We start from the raw sequence: 20,575 nt of genomic DNA, 5'->3' as shown, positions 1-20,575 counted from the left end.
TCTCTGTGACAAACTGAGGTATTGGATGGGAATATGAATTAAGGACTGGTGGAAGAGTGTTGTCTTAATAGATTTTGATACCGCACACCTAATGGGAGAAAAAGAACTTCTGCATTTTACGGTGTATGTGTCTGTGGTCCATTACTGACTCGATAGGTGCAGAGAATAGTGACAAACAGTCGTGTGCGTATAAAATATCTTGTACCAAAATGTGGTAAAAAGTCCTACATGACGGAAATAGTTTGATTGCGATATTTACATGTCTGTACTGCACTTCAGTAATGTAACTTAAATCAGCATACTCCACATCTTAATCCAATTTGTTTCGTTCGATTCTGACCTTAATCAGATAAAATTATTTAAAAATCAGTTTACATGACTCGTTATCAGAGTATCGTCTTAATCATATTAAAATCAGATTATTAGTGTCCATGTAAACATACTCCGTGAAAATTGTGATGTGGCCAAGTATGGTGACCCATACTCAGGATTTGTGCTCATTCTATATACTTAACACTGTTAAAAATTCTAGGTTTCACACAACTACTTCATGTCATTCCAATGCAAATTAGTTAACTCAATGATTTTCTTTTTACAATTTTAAGTTGATTGAACATAAAATAGTTAAGTTGTCTCAAAAAACCTTTAGAATTGTGTTGTTTAGACTCATTTTTAATAAGTAGTTTGAACAAGCATCAAGAGGGAATACACTAAAATAAAATCTTACCAACATAAAATTTTAGAACAGTAGTGATTGTAATTAATCTAACATTATTTAATCTTCGTTGACTTTAATTAGGGGCATCACATTGGTGCAGTGGGTAGCACAATTGCCTCACAGCAAGAAGGTCGTTGGTTGGGTCAGTTGGTATTTCTTTGTGAAGTTTGCATGTTCTCCCTGTGTTGGCATGGGTTTAATCCGGTTGCTCTGGTTTCCTCCACAAGTCCAAAGACATGCGCTTTCGGTGAATTGAGTAAGCTAAATTGTTCGTAGTGTGTGTGAATGAGATTGTGTGGATGTTTCTCAGTGATAGGTTGCAGCTGGAAGGGCATCCGCTATGTAAAACATATGCTGGATAAGTTGGTGGTTCATTCTGCTGTGGTGATTCCAGATTAATAAAGGGACTAAGCTAAAAAGAAAATGAATGAATGAATAAATGCCTTTAATTACAACGATCCTACTGCAATCATAAACAATACTAGTAAAACATTTTCTTCAACAATATTGCTAGTAGATTGCTGAAATGTTCTATTTAATTTTCATCAAAATGCATTTTTTGAGTACATTCACACCTGCCACAATTAGTTCAGTTGAATCGCACTAGAGTTTTCTTTGGGCAGGTGTGAATGCAGCAATCAGACTAAATGGATACTAAAGAAAACTTACTGAGACCTGCTTGAAGAGGTGAAACCACTGGAGCAGTTCGTTTGTGGTGAGAACATGATCTGAACTGAAACAGACCCAACAGCAAAAAGTGCTACACATTTTTTAACTAAACCAGCTGCCATAGCTGCTCTATGTTTTATGGGTTACAGGCTATTATTTGTTTATAGTGTTATCGTCTCTCCATACTAACAAGTGTCGTGTTGTCTGCTGACTTGTCCTCTTCTCTTTGTTTACTTTTGGCAGTTCTGCAGAAATATTTCTGTGCGTTAATTCTCACCAATAGAAAAGCAGTTTAGAGAATATATTCAATGACACATCTGGCCAATGAGTAATGAGGATGTCACTTGTCTCCAAAACTGCAGAATAATTATACAATGTATCATTTATTGGCCTTGATCTAGACCAGATGATCCAAATCACAGATGTAAAATAAAACTTCTGATTGTGTCTCAACAAATAAAATGTATATATTTTTGCCAGTAACTAATGAATAAACAGTTCCCCGGTTTTCTCTTTTAAGAAGATTTTTCAACACATTCCCAAACATGATATTTTTAATAACTCATTTCAAATAACTGATGTCTTTTATCTTTGCCATGATGAAAGTACATAATATTTTACTAGATGTTTTTCAGGATACTACACTGTAAAACCTTATAAGTTAAGGTAACTCAAACTGTTTGGATTGCAACAAACCATTTAAGCACACAAACTAATCTTAATGAGTACTGTGAATTTAATCCATTTGAGTAAATTAAGCAGTTTGAGCACAGTTAAACCCAATAAATGAAGAGAACTCAAACCAGCTGAGTACTGTAAAACCCACTAAGTTAAGGCATCTCAAACCGTCTGAGGAAACCGATTGCTACAAACCATTTGAGTTAAAAAAAACTAAGCTATATAAGTACTGTGAACTTACTCCATTTAAATTGAAGTAATAAGGTATTTGATTAACTCATTACCTTCAACACAAAGTTCAAAACTTTTCAAATAAGTAGTGTTAACTTTCAGTAAATTTTGAGTTAACTACACTTATTTCATTTTATAAAGTTGACTGTCTTTACAATTTTATGGTGTAGTATTCAGCTTAAAGTGCAATGTAAAGGATTAACTAGGTTAATTTGGTGAGTGTAAAAATATATTGCTTAAGGGGGCTAATAATATTTACCTTAAATTGCTTTAAAAAATTAAAAAACTGCTTTTATCCTGGCTGAAATAAAACAAATGAAGCCATATTCACACTACAAGCTATAAGTTATATCTGCGGGTGTTTTAACCAAATTTCTCTGACAGACTAGCACGAATAGGCCTATGCAGACTCTCATTTTACAAATCACGCATCACCACAAAACATGCGAGGAGCCTCTCTATTTACACAGTGAGCTTCTGAGGTCTCTTCCTTCAGACCAGGTTTATTTTTCAGAGGTAATCTAACAATACTATAAGTGCTGCGAATAGCCTGTAAAGACTGTCCAGCTAATGCTGCTCAGACCGCGCTTAGTTAATGAATTAAAATAAAACCATGAAAATAGTTTAATGGACTGTTTTGGCCCTAAAGCATATTACCTATAGTGGGCTTGTTTTAAAGTGCTTCAACTCAGATGTTATTCATTCTTTTTGTTTATGCTGTATATAATTGACTAACACAATACACATCAAAATTAAGTTACACATTATACATATCGAAATTCGAAATATATATATATATATATATATATATATATATATATATATATATATATATATATATATATATATATATATACTTTTTTTTTTTTAGTTTGTGCCTGCCTTAAACAACTGCGGGTGGATGATACTTCTCTCCATGGAAAATAAGGATTTAAATAATAATCCAATGTTGTTATACATTTCTGTCATATATTTGCTGCATTTTTATTATGTCATTATTTTAAAGATTATGTCTTAAGCATCTTATTTCTCCTCAGTGATTATGTCCTTTCATAATTCTGTTCTGTTCTGTTTTTAAAAAAACATTTTAAGGTCAAAATTATTAGCTCTATTTTTTTCGATATTCTACAGAATAAACCATCGGTATACAATAACTTGCCTAATTACCCTAACCTACTGTACCTAGTAAACCTAATAATCTAGTTAAGCCTTTAAATGTCGCTTTAAACTGTATAGAAGTGTTTTGAAAAATATCTAGTCAAATATTATTTAATGTCATCATGGCAAAGATAAAATAAATCAGTTATTAGAGAAGAGTTATTAAAACTATGTTTAGAAATGTGTTAAAGAAATCTTCTCTCCGTTTAACAGAAATTGGGTAAAAAATAAACAGGGGGACTCATAATTCAGGAGGGCTAATAATTCTGACTTCAACTGTACCTACACAGACCTGCATTTGCAGCAGGATGCCACCCAGAGCGACAAACAGCTACAAAGTCGTTGCCAGTCTGAATGAGGCATAAGATTTTCTCCAAAAGAAAAAAAAAATATTGAAAATACTGTGAAAAATTCCTTGCTCTGTTAATCATTGTTTGGGCAATATTTAAATAAGAAAAAAACTAAACAAAGAAGGAATAGTAAGTGTGACTTCATCTGTATGCTTATTCTTCTGCACAGTTTCCACCTGGTATTAATTACTGTATGCATTTTCAGTGGTTTGGTCACAAATGGTCACCGAGATGGATTATATTTAAACATGCGTTCATATGCATTCCTTGTGACCATATGTGTTTTAATTCATTAAGACTCTTCCCTCTCACAGTATTTCTTCCTATTAAGAAGTTCCAGTTGTTTGTGGCTATTTGATTTGGTCCACATGAGTATCTACACTATTCATTCATTCATTCATTCATTCATTCATTCATTCATTCATTCATTCATTCACTCATTCACTCATTCATTCATTCACTCATTCATTCATTCACTCATTCATTCATTCATTCATTCATTCATTCATTTATTCACTCATTCATTCATTTTCTTATCGGCTTAGGCTCTTTATTTATCAGTGATTGCCACTGAGGAATGAACCTTATCCAGCATATGTTTTATGCAGCGGATGCCCTTCCAGCTGCAACCTATCAATGGGAAACATCCATACACTCTCATTCACACACATACACAATTTAGCTTACCCAGTTCACCTATAGCGCATGACTTGTGGGGGAAACCGGAGCAACCGGAGGAAACCCACGCTAACACGGGAGAACGTGCAAACTCCACACAGAATCGCCAACTGACATAGCCGAGGCTCGAACCAGTGACCTTCTTGCTGTGAGGTGACAGCACTACCCACTTCGCCACTGCACCGCCCTGTCTACACTCTCAAATGCATTTTCAAACGACATCTGAAAGTGTTTAAAAGTGGATAAGCTCAAAACATTTTACACCAGTATTTTGCGTCATACACTTATGCTCAAGTTGTTTTAAACACATCACAATGCCAAGTGTACTGTAAGTTGTGCCTTTTTAGGATGAATGTAGTCAGATGTCATCTTTACAGTACTGCAAGTCATCATCATGCAAGTCATGTTGAAACATCTGGTCTGGTTGACCATGGACTTCTCTGGGAAAGGAATGTTATTGCTTCTCCATGAATCGAGGGTTTCTAGTTTCACCAGAGCACTGTTTGGCTCTGCTCCCACATATAAATACTAAATACTCTTTTTTTTTTAATTCCTCCTCCTTTCTGTTTTCATCTATAGTAGGAGGAGATAATGATCCGAGTTTGAAAATCAATCTCCCATTTCATTTCCCCTTCATCTGCACAAATCCTGCCTTGAGTCTTCATCTTAAATCAAGCAAATCTTCCTCGAGTCCACACTTCAAACGGATGTAACTTTTGCAAGGAAGTTGAAGAATGCTTGAGCACTCATTCGAAAAGTCCCAGCTCATCCCATTAAAACGGCCCATTGCTTTAGCTGTAAAAAGAGCAGAGCGGAGAGCGTCCTCTGGCAGTCTGTACTGTATTCATTGTGAGATGGGTTCTGACAGGTTGAAATGAAAATCTGGTGTGCGGAGCCAGTTCATTTGTGAGACACAAAGTGTAAGATTCAACCAAGTAGGTCTGTAATATCTGGAGGGAGCAATCTTTTAGCTTTCCCATTCATCTCAATGGCAGATGTGCAGCTAGCGCAGGATCACATGGAAGAAAGCGAGTTGAAGTCAGATGTTTTTGCGCCTCGTTTTCTTTGGTTTTACTTTGTTTTGTTTTTGAAGCAATTGACTGTTATTTTACTGTTGTTTGGAAACTGTAGTGATTTTTCTTTTTATTCTCTGTTTTTGTGAGTTTTATCTTTAAAAAAGGGCAAAATAAAATGCCGAAATGTTATGCTAACAACAGAGTGTTTTTTTAAACAGTGTTTTTTGTTTTCATTTTGTCTATAGTTCTTTACTAATTGTATCAGTTGTAGTTATACAATAAAAAAAGTTGCTTTGACAACTAGCTTTCAGTAAAGTTCTTAAATTTAAAGAAATTTTTTTTGTGATTTTAATGCTTGAAATGCTTAAATATAAAAAAAAATCAGTTATATTATATTAAATTATATTATATTATATTATTTTATTTTATATGATATTATTCTTTTTTTTTTCCAGGTTAGTCCCTTTATTAATCAGGGGTTGCCACAGTGAAATGAACTGCCAACTTATCCAGCATATGTTTTACGCAGGGGATGCCCTTCCAGCCGCAACCCAACACTGGTAATATTATTATATTATATTATATTATATTATATTATATTATATTATATTATATTATATTATATTATATTATATTATATTATATTGTATTGTATTGTATTATATTATATTATATTATATTATATTATATTATATATGTTATGTTATATTATATTGTATTATATAATATTATTATTTTATATTATATTACATTTATTATATTATATTTTTCTATTTTATTTTATATTATATTATATTATATTATATTATATTATATTATATTATATTATATTATATTATATTATATTATATTATATTATATTATAATATAAATTTACATAGAATAAAATAAATTTAGCATATTTTTTTCATTCTAAAAATTTCTATCTTTTAAAAAATGGCATTATATCTGTAATTCACATTAACAAAGCAGAATTAAAATATTAATTTAGTTACCTGAAAGAAACTTAAAATTCATGCTCATGACAGGCATACCAGCTAAACTCTGGCTAATTGCTAACTAAAACAACATTTCTATGCACAGCATTATCTAAACATGGTCAGATTTTAAAGAAGAGGCATTTTCCTCTGATACGTGCAGTAAAATACTCTCAGTATAAAATGTGACGGACATTTTACAGATCTAATTTGTTTCCAGAAGATGCTCCAAGCGCATTTGTGATGATCACAGCAAATAGTGTCTGTCTCTCAGAGGAAGATTACACTGAATTGAAGGTCCTCAGTTTGATCAGCTGTCACTTCATTTCCATCGCTCTTAGGCAAATCACATGATAACCGCCGCAAAATAAATAGCTGGAGTAAGATATTAAAACCAGCCATGATAATTACACTGCCACCGTTCATTTTCACCTTGTTTCAGCATACATCATGATTAGATAATTACTAGTATTATCTTGTACTCCAGGCTACCATATGCCTACCATACGCTTTATAACGTGAGCTTCTGTCACTGAAGGTCATAAAAACACACATTTGAACTTTTAGGTTTAGCACTTAGAAAATTTCCACCCCATAATGAAGGTCTTGTTCACATGTTGCCATCTCTGCCCTTAATAAATTACTTTGCCTTAATCTCCAGCCAAAGTTAAGCCTGCCCTCCAGATAGCAGCTTCTTCTCTAGAGTCTGACGTTTCTTTCTGCTTCGCCATTTAGTCTCTGTAAAATTGAGTTTCCTCACGATATATGAAATGGTGGAGTGGTGAGATTCCCCTTTTTTATTCCTGGAAAGGACACAACGAAATTCATTCATTCACCATTTGGGCTGGCTTTCCCTTCAAATATTTTTCCATGTGCTTCATAATTAACTACGGTTAGTCTGTCAGCTGTGGATTGTGCTGTGGGATGTTGTCTGAAACCCAACTCTTTTTGTCTGAAACCCAATTTTTTTGCTCCACCTCAATACCTCAGTGAGCATAAAGGTTGTGGGCGTCACATTTAAGCTGGTGGTTGAAGGATCTGGAAAGCTTGTGCTTCAGCAGAATGTGAGGATGAAGAATTAGCGTTTGCGGTAAGAGTAAAGAATGATCGGGCACTTTTAGCTCAGAGCTGAAGAATTAAACAAGGTAGTCTTTCAACTGTGTGGTTTACTTCAGTGTAAGGAAACGGTTGGATGCGTAAACAAACAATTCTGAAGTAAAATCACACATACTATAGCATTAAATATAAAGAATAACTCAAGGGAGAGAGAAAGGGTTGTATTGGACTACAGGAAAAGGCATTATTTCCACCATTATTCCTGTTTATGTGTCGTTGTGGAGACTTTGTGCCCTGGAGGCAGAGAAAAGCTTTAGCATGAAGTCATGTTATGGTCAACTCAATTCTGTGCCATTGACACAGAAATGGAAACATTACGAGCTGACATTAAGTGTAGTGATTGAAGTCAATGGCTGTGTTTACATGCACATACAGTAAGCTGATAATGGCAAACCTCTCGAATACAGTCTATAGTACAGTATGTGCTGCTTTTCCTTTTAATTGTGTTTATTCACTTAGAGACTTGGTCATTTAACTGGCATTTTGCAACCCCAAACCACACAGATGGTCACTTTGAATGCAATAGATGTGTTTTTCCTTGTATACTTCAAAAGCAAGATGTTAAGTTCTACAGGTAATTTTCTATACAGAATAATATAAGAAAATATCAGTTTGCAATAATAGCAGCATAACAAGTTGTTTTTAATGTCTAAAAATGAACGGAAGTGAATGAGACCGGAAGTCTCGAGCCAAAGAGATTCAAATGGCTGTGCCTGCTCAGACACAAAGAATAAGGTGGATACTAGTTATCACACTACAGTGATTGTTCAGATGTTGTATCTCAAGACATTTGTCAAGTTTTTGTTGTCAAACTGCTTCTGTGTAGAACTAGTTTCTAGCACATCTCAAGCAAAGCCTTGTGTTTTGTTTTTAGTTTATTTTTGACATTTGTAGGCTGTGAAATATCTATTGGGCTGAACGTTTCTCTTTGCTTAGCCATTTCATTCCATGCCAATCCAGGCCAAGGAGTACGGATATAGTTTCATTTTCCATTGTGGTGCTCATAATGGAATTTGTTGGAATGTAATAAATGTGTTAGTTGTTGCCTTGGTAGTGCAAGTGGAATGTAAACAGTGTTTTGGGACTCCATTTCCGATATTTAAAGCATTAAGTGAAGTTAAACTATATAAACTAGTTTCAAGAGGATCACATGCTTATGATTGATGCATATATTTCTAGGTTTCCATATATGCTTCAGTCAGCGGTCTATTACACCATAGCATATTCTATAACTAACCCAGGGGAGCTCTCAAGACTTACCCAAGCTCAAACTCCCCTCTCGCTCTACAAAATGGGTGGGAGTCCCGTACTTGAGGGTCTTCTGAGTTCAGGGCTTGCAAATTAATTGCTATTTATTAATTATCAGCTAAGTGTGAACTCTTGAAATAAGTAGCGTGCTTCCACTTTTCTCGTGCAAACACGCTCTACCAGCACAGCTTAGCATCATCCCTATAATTCTCGGCTGAGAACAGTTTATAATTGTGCCGTGCCATACCAGGCTCATATGGATCCATACCAGGAACCATACTTGAATGTTTTAAGAACCATTCAGCACAATTGTGGAACTGTGCAGTTGCCTGAAACTAATTTGGATGTTTATCAGCCAATCAGAATCAAGCATTCAACAGCCTCACACACTCAAAAATATGCTGGCTTGTTTATACAGGAAATAAATTGGTAAATTACTGTATGAAAACATCCAACTATTTGATTTAAAATATATAAAAAACAAACCCACCCGTTGATATGTCAATATTTACCCAAAGTTGAACCAATCCAGAATTTGTAGAATATGTAAATAGTAATATTACTCAATTGTGTACAGTATTTTGTCATCAAATATGGTGTGGTATTATTGAGCATATAAAACACGTTCAGTTCAAAATAGTCATACTGAAACCAAACAATCAAACAATGTTTTACATTATCTGTGTAGTTTGATTAAAACCTTAGTACTCACTTTATTATTGTAGTTGCAATCACTGTAATAACTTACTGTATATAGTATAGCACAGCACAATCACAGAATTCTGTTTACATGAGCTCCAAGGCAATTGTATTACTGCCTATATGCAATTCTAATGGTGTAAACATTACAACATGTAAACAGAGCTAAACAAGAGGACAGTGCAGTACAAAATTAGCATGTAGGTCACTGACTTACCATTAAAAATACAACAAGTCAAAGATCGCTCGCTGAAAAGTGATACACAATCACTGAAAGCATTGCATCTGGCGTTTATCCTTGAGCTAATAGTGTTTGCGGTTGTAAACCAATAGTGCGGTGCTGCAGTTTAGCCCCTAAACTTGTTGCTAGCACACACTGTCTGTTTGCAGCTCTTTCATTGAGTGGATTGATGTTGCTCTCGACTCAGTATCAGCTGTGAATACACAATACACTGATGTGCACAGCCCGCTGACAGGTAAAAGCACTGCTCACGCACTGCTGGTGAAGTGAAAAGCAGGGGACATCACACCTTTGAAATGAGCGTGAAATGGAGTGTGGCATCTCTCATGGTTGTCTTTCCTCAGCAGTGCCCACCGGGTAGCTGGCGGGGCAGGCGAGTTCCTCTTTGTTTTATACCACAATGGAAACAAACTCAGCCCTCATGTCAGTCCACAAACCTTAATGCAAACCTTCATGAATACTAAGTCGCAGTACAGACTTCAGGCGCTGCTAGTGTTAAACCTCTGTCAACTCTGAGCCAAACGACCCTTCCCAGCCAGCAAACATGGCTGCTTTACAAATATTCTGCTTGACCTTTTCCAGTTGATCAGTCCAATCACCACATCCTGCAAGTTCACCTTAATTCACCGCCTCGGCCCAGATGGGGAAACACAGGTTTATGCCGCTTTCCATATTGGCAGTATGGATAAAAGAAAACAACCACCATCTGGACACTAAACAGATTGTAAGGGCCAGTAGCTGTGTCCTGTTTCATTTCATAAATGCTCTTTTTCAATTTGTTTTCTGGGCTTATTGGTTATTGCACTCATTGTTTAGTTATTTTTGAATTGATTCACTCAAATTGTTATGTTCTTATGTCCAACACCATATGCAGGGTTGTTATAAATTATATAATTGTAATTAGAAGGGCTTCATGAAAGAATTTTCATGTAATGATTGCTGTATTATTGCCATTGTGGGAACAATTTGTGACAAAACTTTAAAAATGAGCCCTCACTGTGAAAAACACTGTGAAAATCTCTAAATTAGCAAAAAATGAGCGTATGTTGCAACATAGTCTCATTCTGAAAAGGTAGCCCTTTAAACATTTTTGGAGATTGCAAATTATGTAGCCAGAAGTACGTATGGCTGTTTTTTATTTTTTAAACAAACATTATGAGGAGGTATGACGCCGGTTCCTTTTCGTGCTTATCAGCTGACTGCTAACTATTTCCTGCTGTCACCAGATTGTCCACTTAGCTCGTCATTTGGACTTGAGACGCAGAAAGGAGTTTACCACGACGATAGGATTCGAGTCTAGCTAAGAACGGTATCAGAATGCAGGTAAGACAAAAACAAAAGCCATAGAATTATATAAACAAGTAAATAGCAGGGTGAGAATATGATAAAATCTGAAAACATGGTAAAAATCAGTCAATAACTTTTCTTTTTGTGAATTGCTTTCCCAAAACTGTCTGTTGGGTTTAGGGAAAAGGGTGGACGGGTCAATCTGTGCTTTTGAAAACACCATTGGTTGGGTTAGGGGAGGAGGGTGGGTCAGTCGACCAGTCAGTCAATCATTCAGAAAGTCAGTTAGTCAGTCGACAGCGGCCTCTGGTGGATTTACGCTGAAATAGCAGGCGTGAGATCTAAAAAATTGTACACATGGCCTCTGGTGGATTCACGAAAACAAAAACTGCAAAAAAAAAACGTAGCTCCTGGGACGTCTCCAGAAATCTATATGAATAAGTCTGGGTTAGTATTTTGTGACACATGTCTTTTTCCCCCATTTATTTGTTTTTGAATTGCATTATTAGACCTTGATCTTCCTTTCAACAATTTTTTACCTTGAAAAGTCAAAGAAATTTCTTTTATTAACATTTGTAATAGTTTAAAGAGATGTATGGTTTGGGTTGGAGTTGTATATTACTGCAATAAAAAAAAAACTTGTAATAAACTGCCTGTACATTTTCTGTTATTTTACAGACTTACTTGTATATGTCCATATATGTAATTTTTATACATTATATTATTTCAAACTACTAAAATGTCAATAAAAGTCACTTTGTTAAACTGTAAAGTAATTTTTTTTAACATCAAAAGTCCGCAGAGCAGAGATCAACATCTTGTGAATCACAAAATACAGAACTGTCAATTAACAGATATTTTTAGTGTATATATCTAAATTCTGAATGATGAAAATATTTTTTAAGATTTTCACTGAAGCGTTAGTATTTTCATATTCATTTTGCAAGTTGTGTAACCTTAACTTATTACTTGTTGTGCCTTTGTTTGGAGCTGTTGTTGTATGGCAAGAGCTGCATAATGTTTTATTCAAAAGTCATTATTCCAAGAAATAATAACAGCAAACAAATGCTGTGAGGGTGAGTAGAGTCTTCATTTTGGGTCAATTTGTTTCTATACAGAAATATTTAAAGTCTAAATTTATTGGATTACATGATTAGCAGTAAGTGTCATTTTTGAATTGTATTGTAATAACATGTCATTTATATTAATGCCATCATTTTGATTCCTAAGTCCAGCAATATGCGTACATTTAAATAGACAATTACAGACATTGTATAGAACAAATTGCAAAGCTTCTCTCTCCCAATATGGTCGTGTTTAGGTTAGAAGGAGGTGAGATGGGGCAGACAAAAGCTCCAGCACTGCAGTGGGATTTCACAGCATATTTTTAGCCAGCCTCCACTGATTTATAGAGGGTCTGGTCTCATACTTTTGTGTCTCCTTTCACCCCATAGTGTAGTATTTACACTACATGAGAAAGACCATCTATATGTTCTCTTCAAATGTCTATTTTAAAATCACTAAGCAACTGTTCTGTTCTTTGGATCCTGTCACTGCGGGTCTTAGTTACAAGCCCCGCGAGGAACAGAATTACTGTTGGAGGAATCTGTGTGTTACTGGCTGATGAAAGCACATTGGCAGGCCGTTTGTGATGGCTGTGAGTTAGTACACATTGAAAGGCATCCAGGATTGAACAACAGGGGGGGTTTTGGAAAGTGAATTCGCAATTTATCAGTGCAAATGTGTAATTACAGGTCTAGTTTAAATCTGTTAATTCCTTCTGTTCAGTTTTCGTTGGCTCAGCCGTTTCATTATTTCCAGTTTTGCCTTTAAGAGGCCAGCTGAGTTGTTTCGAAGTTATTTCAAGCCACAGATGGTATTTGTTCTGTTTGATGGGAAAATATTCTTGGCTGGGGGCCATCTTCCTTTTTGGCAACATGGAGGGAAGCAGGTATATGTTATTGTCAGAACAGGAAAGCCCAAGAATATCCAAATCGTTTGAGAAGGAAGGTAATTATCGGCTCTCGTCTCATTCCAGCATGAGTGAGTTTGTGGTCTGCAAAAATATCTTTCAATTTAAACAACAGATTAAGGTGAAATTTAGCAAAATAGTTGTTTATATTGTTTTTTTTTTGTTTGTTTGTTTTTGCTGACTTGTGTAATAGGATGCACTGTTAAGAGTTGCCTGTATTACAGTATGAATGAAAAGCCACTCTGATAAAATACTCAGAATATGTGTATTATTTTCACATTCCAGGTCCATTTTCAAAAGATTCATTGTTTTAAAAAATCATCATTACTTCCCCTACAGAAAAAAATCCAACCCAAGCTCGTTCTGATTAGTACCCTTATATACATTTCTGGAGAGCGCCAAATACATCCCAGGAGCTACTTTTTTTTGCAGTTTTTGTTTTTGCAAATCCGCCAGATGTGTACACTTTTTCAGATCTCAAGTTTCTCTCACGAGTCCCAGTCGCACCTGCTCTTCTCGCATAAATCCATAAGAGGCTGATGTTGACTAACTGACTGTCTTACCAACCGACCGGTGGACAATTTAGCCTACCCAATTCACCTGTACCACATGTCTTTGAACTGTGGGGAAAACCGAAGCACCCGGAGGAAACCGCTCACTCTCAAATGAAAAAGTGATAAATTTTTCATGTTGCAGTGGTTTCTCAAAAGTCACACATATCTATATACATAAACAATTTTATCTGCACCAAATGGGTGTTAGAAATGTTATTGCTACTGATTCAACTTGGTAGATAGTTCATCTCAAACTATATATTTGATGTTAAACGATTCTAATTATGCAAAAATCACTTTTATAAGGGATTTAAACAACAGTGTGGCAGGAGTCTGTAAATATAGCCAAACTCTAATAGTTAAAATTAATTAATTCAAAATTTTTTTAATTAATATACATAAAAACAGTCTGCAGAAACACTTTGATTGGCATTCTCTCTTTGTACATGTTATCAGAGGGAGGAAGTCAAGCCCATTAGTGATGATCTCACCCTCATTAGCATAGACAAACTAGAGTGAGAAGCAGTCGTCCACCATTAGAGTTTTTGTGCCTAAACCTGCTGAAGATAATGTCAGCGACAGTTTTAGATGCAAAAATGAACAGTGTAGTGTCCACAGTCTGCCTTCTTCTGAGAAACTACTTTGGATATTTTTAGTTTTTCACAGAGATAACATTATTTTGCCACTATGCTGATGCATTGCTGTTTGTAGCACCACCCTCTTTTGAAAAGAGGGCTGGCAGCATCTCATTTGAATTTAAAGCGACAATCATCAAAAAAGCATACAACATTAAAAGGGGCAGTTTCAGAGAGTTATCAAACATTATTTGTGTGGTATTTTGAGCTGAAACTTCACATACACACTCTGGGGACATCAGAGACTAATTTTACATCTTATAAAAAGGGGCATAATACGTCCCCTTTAATGTAAATTGTAGATAAATACTAAGATTGATACTAAGGTCACTTTTGTCTGTAGAACATTAAAGAAAACTTCTAGTTTGTTCTAGCCTTGCTCCTTAGTGATTCATACAATACAAGTCAATAGCTACTGGCACTCTGAGAGTAAAAAAGATATGAAAAACCAACAATATGAATTCCCCTGGCTTCAAATGATACATTGAGGTCTTATAAAACCAAATAATCGTCCTGTGCAAGAAACTGACACATCATTGACGCATAGGTGCAGGCTCGCATGTAGGCTGACGCTTAAAGCAAATATTCTAAATGGAATGAGTATGTCAGGATCATCCCGAATGCATCCAGTACTGGTGTGTCAGACATGATGAATTGTGCAGAGAGAAGTGTTTAATTGTCAGAGGCTGTGGTAATGTGCTGTTGGGCTTTAATTGCTCTGAAGCGTCAGACTGACGGGAGAATCTCCATCATGATGGATTAGGATGAAGAGCCAGGTGGCAGGTGTTCGTAGGGACAGTTAATTGCTTTCTTATTCTTCCCTGCACTTGAGTTTGTATTCTTCATGAACTTGAGATTAAGTTGGACAACTTTCTGGATTTAGATATTATAGTTAACACCTCACTAAAACACTTGAACTTTCACTCACTCTAATTGTCTGGATGGAATTCAGAAAGCATTTATCCAAACTTTTAATATCACATCAGTTAGGAATAACCAGACAGACGCCCTGCAAGCAGCAAAATGTGAAACACGCAACCTGTTTTAAAAGGATTCATAAGGACACTGTCAACCACATGCCATTTCAGATTTGTTAAACTCAACTTTTGCACACGACTAACTTGAAGAGCTGTAAAAAGTTCAAGACTCAAAACAACATTCCAATTGACCTTTAATTGTATATGAAGAGTTCAGATGCAAAAACCTTTTTGGACCAAGAGTACAATTACTGAAACTAAACACAACATTCTGAGAAAAATGCTAATTTAGATGAAAATTTTCAGACAGTTTTTGCATCTAAACTCTTCATATAAAAAATACACAGATAACATTCTTAGTTTATTCTAGTATGTTTATAGTATGTTTCATAGAAGAAAGACATTCATCCTGGAATGAACTGAGCACTTGCCCTTTTTAATCATTTTTTCATCAAATGAATAATTATGTAAATATCACTGACTAATTTTAAAATATTAATAATAAACTATTGTTCCACAGAATTACATTCTAGTGTCTTATGTAATCATGGTAGAATGTAGGTTTGTAGAATGAAGTCACAAAAACTTAAACTTAAAACAGTTTAATTTAATATAAATTCAATTTACTTGTAAAGTTAATTTGTTATAACTTAATTTACAGCAATATGTGTTGACGATAAGTATCCATAAGTCCCCTTACAGGCTTAAGGTTATTGCACACTGAATCCGAAATTTTCACCCGTAATTTTTACACATTGAAAAATTAATTCGACCTCACGTTGAGTCAATTATGTTGACACACTGCCTCCAAAACTTTCGTCTGTCATAAAATTATTTAAACGAACCACCGTGCAAGCGAAAAGCTTGTCATTTGAGCTACAGATAACTTTATGACAAACATAGAGCATAAAATAAGGACAGAATGTGGCGTACAGTTGAGAACCCCTACTGCGTGATCATGTGACTGGTGCACTTCTCCCCTGTTGCTGCTTTGTGTGTGTGTGTGTGTGTGTGTGTGTGTGTGTGTGTGTGTGTGTGTGTGTGTCTGTGTGTCTGTCTGTCTGTCTGTCTGTCTGTCTGTCTGTCTGTCTGTCTGTCAATACATTTAACATACTGCCTAGAGCAGTGGTTCCCAACCTGGGGTCCGCGCCCCCCTAAGGGGGGCGCCAGAGTTCACAAGGGGGGCGCGGGAGAGGATAAGTGTTGAGGTAGAAAAAGGCATAAAAATGCTCCACTATTATATAGGGCTGTACAATTAATCCAAAATGCGATTTCGATTTCAAACAATTATAAAAAAGCATTAATCAAGATAAACGATTATATGCATCATATACCGCCCCCTTTCCAGTTGTACACGTGTTGCGAAAGACCGCGTGCCTATGTGTGTGTGTGCTACACGCACACGCAGTCAGAAGCATGCGGCCGGTCAGCATTCGCACACTGAGACGAGCAGAGGAGCGCAGACATCTAAAGTCATCTTAACGTGAGCGCTTTCATGGTCAAATAGGTGTCAAAACGCGGTGTTTAGTGATTATTTATATTAACCCTCATTTGTGTAATAAACAAACGAGTTGAGGTTCAAAAGACGTGAAAGAGAAACCATTAAAGAGACAGCGAGAAATATTCCTGCTGCCGCCTGTTTTTATGATTAATCAAACAAGGAGAAAATGTTTCTCTGCTCTTGACTGAAGGATTTTTGTAGCTAAAGTGTTTTTCTTACAGTGGAGATGCTTAAAGCACAGTTTGTTTTATATTTTTATTCTATTGTATTTATTTCTCTTTCCTTTGCAGGGTGGAAAATACCTGTGTGTATACACTTGAAGTCAGAATTATTAGCCCTCCTAAATATTAGCAACCCTTTTCCTCCCAATTTCTCCCAGTTTTTTTTAAACTTATTTCTGAACATAATAGTGTTGATATATCATGTCTAATTACTGATTTCTTTTATCTTTGCTATGATGACAGCACATAATATTTTACTAGATATTTTTTCAAAATACAACCATTTAAATTAAAGTGCAATTCAAAGGCTTAATTAGGGTAATTAGGCAAGTCATTGTATAACAGTAGTTTCTTCTGCAGACAGTCAAAAATATATATTGCTTAAGGGGGCTAATAATATTGACCTTAAAATAGGTTTCAAAATATTTAAACCTGCTTTTATTCTAGCTAAAATAAAACAAATAAGCCTAGAAGAAAAAAAAAATATTAGAGAAAATACTGTTAAATTCATTGTTCTGTTAAACATAATTTGGGAAATATTTATAAAAAAAAAAATTCTCAGCAGCGCTAATAATTTTGACTTTAACTGATAATCGTTTTGAATAATTGTGATTACAATTATGACCAAAGTAATTGTGATTATGATTTTTCCCAAAATCAGCCCTACTATTATATATGTATTTTTAAGTACCAAAAAAAAAAATCAACACACATGCTTAAAATTCCAACATAATAGTAAAAATAATTAAAATAAATAACTTTAAATTATTTTTCACATTTTGCTCACTTGCGCAATGTGCTTGTCCAACTTCTCGTAAAGGCAAAATCAAAACAAAAATGGCAGAGAAACGTCAATGCAATGATTCTTCAGAGGCGAAGAAAAGATAAGACAAAGCCTATCTAAATACACATAAACACACACATACAGTAAATATATATATGTGTATATATGTGTAAATATATATACGTATGTGTGTGCGTGCGTGTGTATTTATATGGTGGGGGGGCTCCAATGTTTGTATTTGCTCATGGGGGGGCCCCAGAGAAAAAGGTTGGGAACCACTGGCCTAGAGACATTGTAATAGAAAGCATGGTTCGCTTTCGGTCCTTCAACACGTCAATGCGGCTGCCATCTATGATAATGTCTAAGGTACTGCTAGTCTCTGTTCAGGATTCACATACATGAATGTGTGAAGCATTTTGGGATAATCGTAGCGCAGCTCTTTGATAATGAGCTGAACTCTCTATCCTCTCAATGCAGTATATAGTCTATTCCTCCTTCTTTTTCTACTTTGGAGAGGAGAGGAGAACCAAGTATCCCTGCTTGAACTGACACCGAAATGTTTTGCATTTTATATATTTGTGAAATAAATAAATAAGAAAAAATCGCAAATACTAAATTTCGGACTTCAGTGTGCAAGACCTTTATACTGTACTGGTACTGGCTTAAATGCTGGTTCTTCTCTCCTGGAGCCCTAAAGCAGCTACTGACCACTGGAGCTCCAGCACTGGTTGACTCTTGACATGACCCTGTATTAGTTTGGCTCAGGACATGTCCAGGGTGTGGAAGTCCAGCAACTACAGGCAAACTGTGAAGGCCAACGCCTGTTGAGGATTACTGGAAATTTTACGACTGCTTGATTTGACATGATCTCAACAACCCAAGTGAGGAGAAGCCCATCTGGACTCTATTAAGCCCTGCTGCAGAGGAATGACATGGACATGCTGTGCCAGACTGAGAGCTTTATGTGTGCCCTTGAATTACTTCATCTCTCCCTTCTTTTACACCGCTCTTTGCTCTCATATTCTGTCACTGAAACTTGCAAGCATATTTTATGAACATGCACAGCTGAGTTAGCATTTAGTGCAGGCTAGTATAAAAAGTTATGAATCTCAACAATTAATGATGGACAAGCCAATACCATGGCTGACATGGTGTCAGGCGCTGGTGAACATCGTCTGCGGTCAGCAATTCTGTAGTTTTTCTGCATGCATTTAATTATTCTAAAACCAAACAGAATATAAAAACACTTTCTAAAAGCATTTAAAGTACATAAATAATAAATAAACCTGTTCTTACTCACAATCAAAGCAGAGAAAGTAAATAATTTATCCACTTAAAATTATCGGTCTAATGTCAAAAATGTTAGTTTTGCTCAATAAGCAGAGCTGGAAATAGTACAGAAAAATCATTCTAAAGTTAAAATGCCATTACTTGGCAAAAAAATGCAGTTCAGGTATAGTAAAAGTTATTCTTTGCATACGAAGCCATTTGAATCTTTTTGGCTCGAGTCTTCCAGTCTCATTCACTTCCATTCATTATAGATGTTAAAAACAGCTCATCATGCTGCTTGATGTTGCAAACTGATATTTTCCTATTATATTATTCTGCTTGGGGCGACGGGGTGGTGCAGTAGGTAGTGCTGTCAGCAAGAAGGTCGCTGGTTCGAGGCTCGACTTGGTCAGTTGGCATTTCTGTGTGGAGTTTGCATGTTCTCCGGTTTCCCCCACCGATCCAAAGACATGCGGTACAGGTGAATTGGGTAAGCTAAATTGTCTGTAATGTATGAATGTGATTGAGTATGTATGGTTGTTTCCCAGTGAGGGATTGCAGCTGGAAGGGCATCCGCTGCATAAAACATATGCTGGATAAGTTGGCGGTTCATTCCACTGTGGCGACCCCAGATTAATAAAGGTACTAAGCCGAAAAGAAAATTAATGAATGAATTATTCTGCTTTGTCTGTATAGTCCTGAGCATACTTGAAGAGCAAGTAGTTTGACCATTTTCTGATGTTTATTATTCCTAGATATTTCTCCCATTGGCAACTGAATTGGAAGTTCTAAAACAATCACAAAAACTTGGAACCTCCCCATTGGAGAATAAGGTCAATACCTTCAAATTAAAAATGTAGCTTACATTTGTGGCATTTTTTACAGTGTTTCTAATTAAACCTAATTATTTGGCATTTATGAAAAATAAATTTTAACATTAATAAATGCACCTATAATAGACTGAACAGAAAAGACAAATTGTTGCGCTTACATGCGGAGCAAAATCTGTGTAACCTAAGTGGCAAAAGTCAAGCTGTCAAGCTTCAATAAGCTAACACTTAGCTTACGCATTTTGAACCCCGACTAAGGCCGTGTTTACACTAATAAGTTTTAGTTTTAAAATGCATGTTTTGCTGCGGTTATGCCTTCCGTCCAAACTACCATGGTGTTAGTGTGGATGGGGGAAAACGGAGACATCTGAAAATGGAGGCGGGGCTACAGACACTTGCCTATCTGATTGGAACTTTTTCCTCAATATTAAGTAGCCTACACACGGTTTAGTCTTGCATCCTTACCTTGTTCAGACTTTGCAAGTTTGATATGGAAAAAAAAAAACTCCAGAGGACAAATTGGGTAAATCTTCAAAGGGATCAGTCTACTTTATAACCTCATTTGAATCACCCTGGCTACGTTGTTTCAGTATGTTAACAATAAAATTGAAACATGATATAAGGAACTGCCTTTTCATTTTGTTATTATCAACTTAACAGACACTAAAAATGTTGAGGCGTCATGTAGCTGCATATTTATAAAATGGTAATCTTCACTGTATGCATGTTTATAACAAAGTGGAGCCTACTACATAACTGCCTTTCA

General features: G+C 35.7%; 1 protein-coding gene and 1 long non-coding RNA gene across 2 annotated transcripts in view; one reads left to right on the top strand and one right to left on the bottom strand.

Annotated features, from left to right (window-relative positions):
* LOC147841806 (uncharacterized) overlaps positions 1-16,594 on the bottom strand; it is a 31,288-nt gene extending 14,694 nt beyond the window's left edge. Inside the window, exon 1 of the long non-coding RNA XR_015502649.1 lies at positions 16,319-16,594. This is a non-coding gene — a long non-coding RNA (uncharacterized LOC147841806). The remainder of the gene's footprint in view (positions 1-16,318) is intronic.
* The window catches only part of kaznb (kazrin, periplakin interacting protein b), a 162,564-nt gene that overhangs the window by 27,945 nt on the left and 114,044 nt on the right, over positions 1-20,575 (top strand).

Source organism: Danio rerio, chromosome 11, assembly GCF_052040795.2.
Source record: "Danio rerio strain M-AB ecotype USA chromosome 11, GRCz13ab, whole genome shotgun sequence".
Lineage (NCBI taxonomy): Eukaryota > Metazoa > Chordata > Actinopteri > Cypriniformes > Danionidae > Danio > Danio rerio.
The sequence above is the reverse complement of the archived record's forward strand: the minus strand, read 5'-3'. Positions and strand labels throughout refer to the sequence as shown.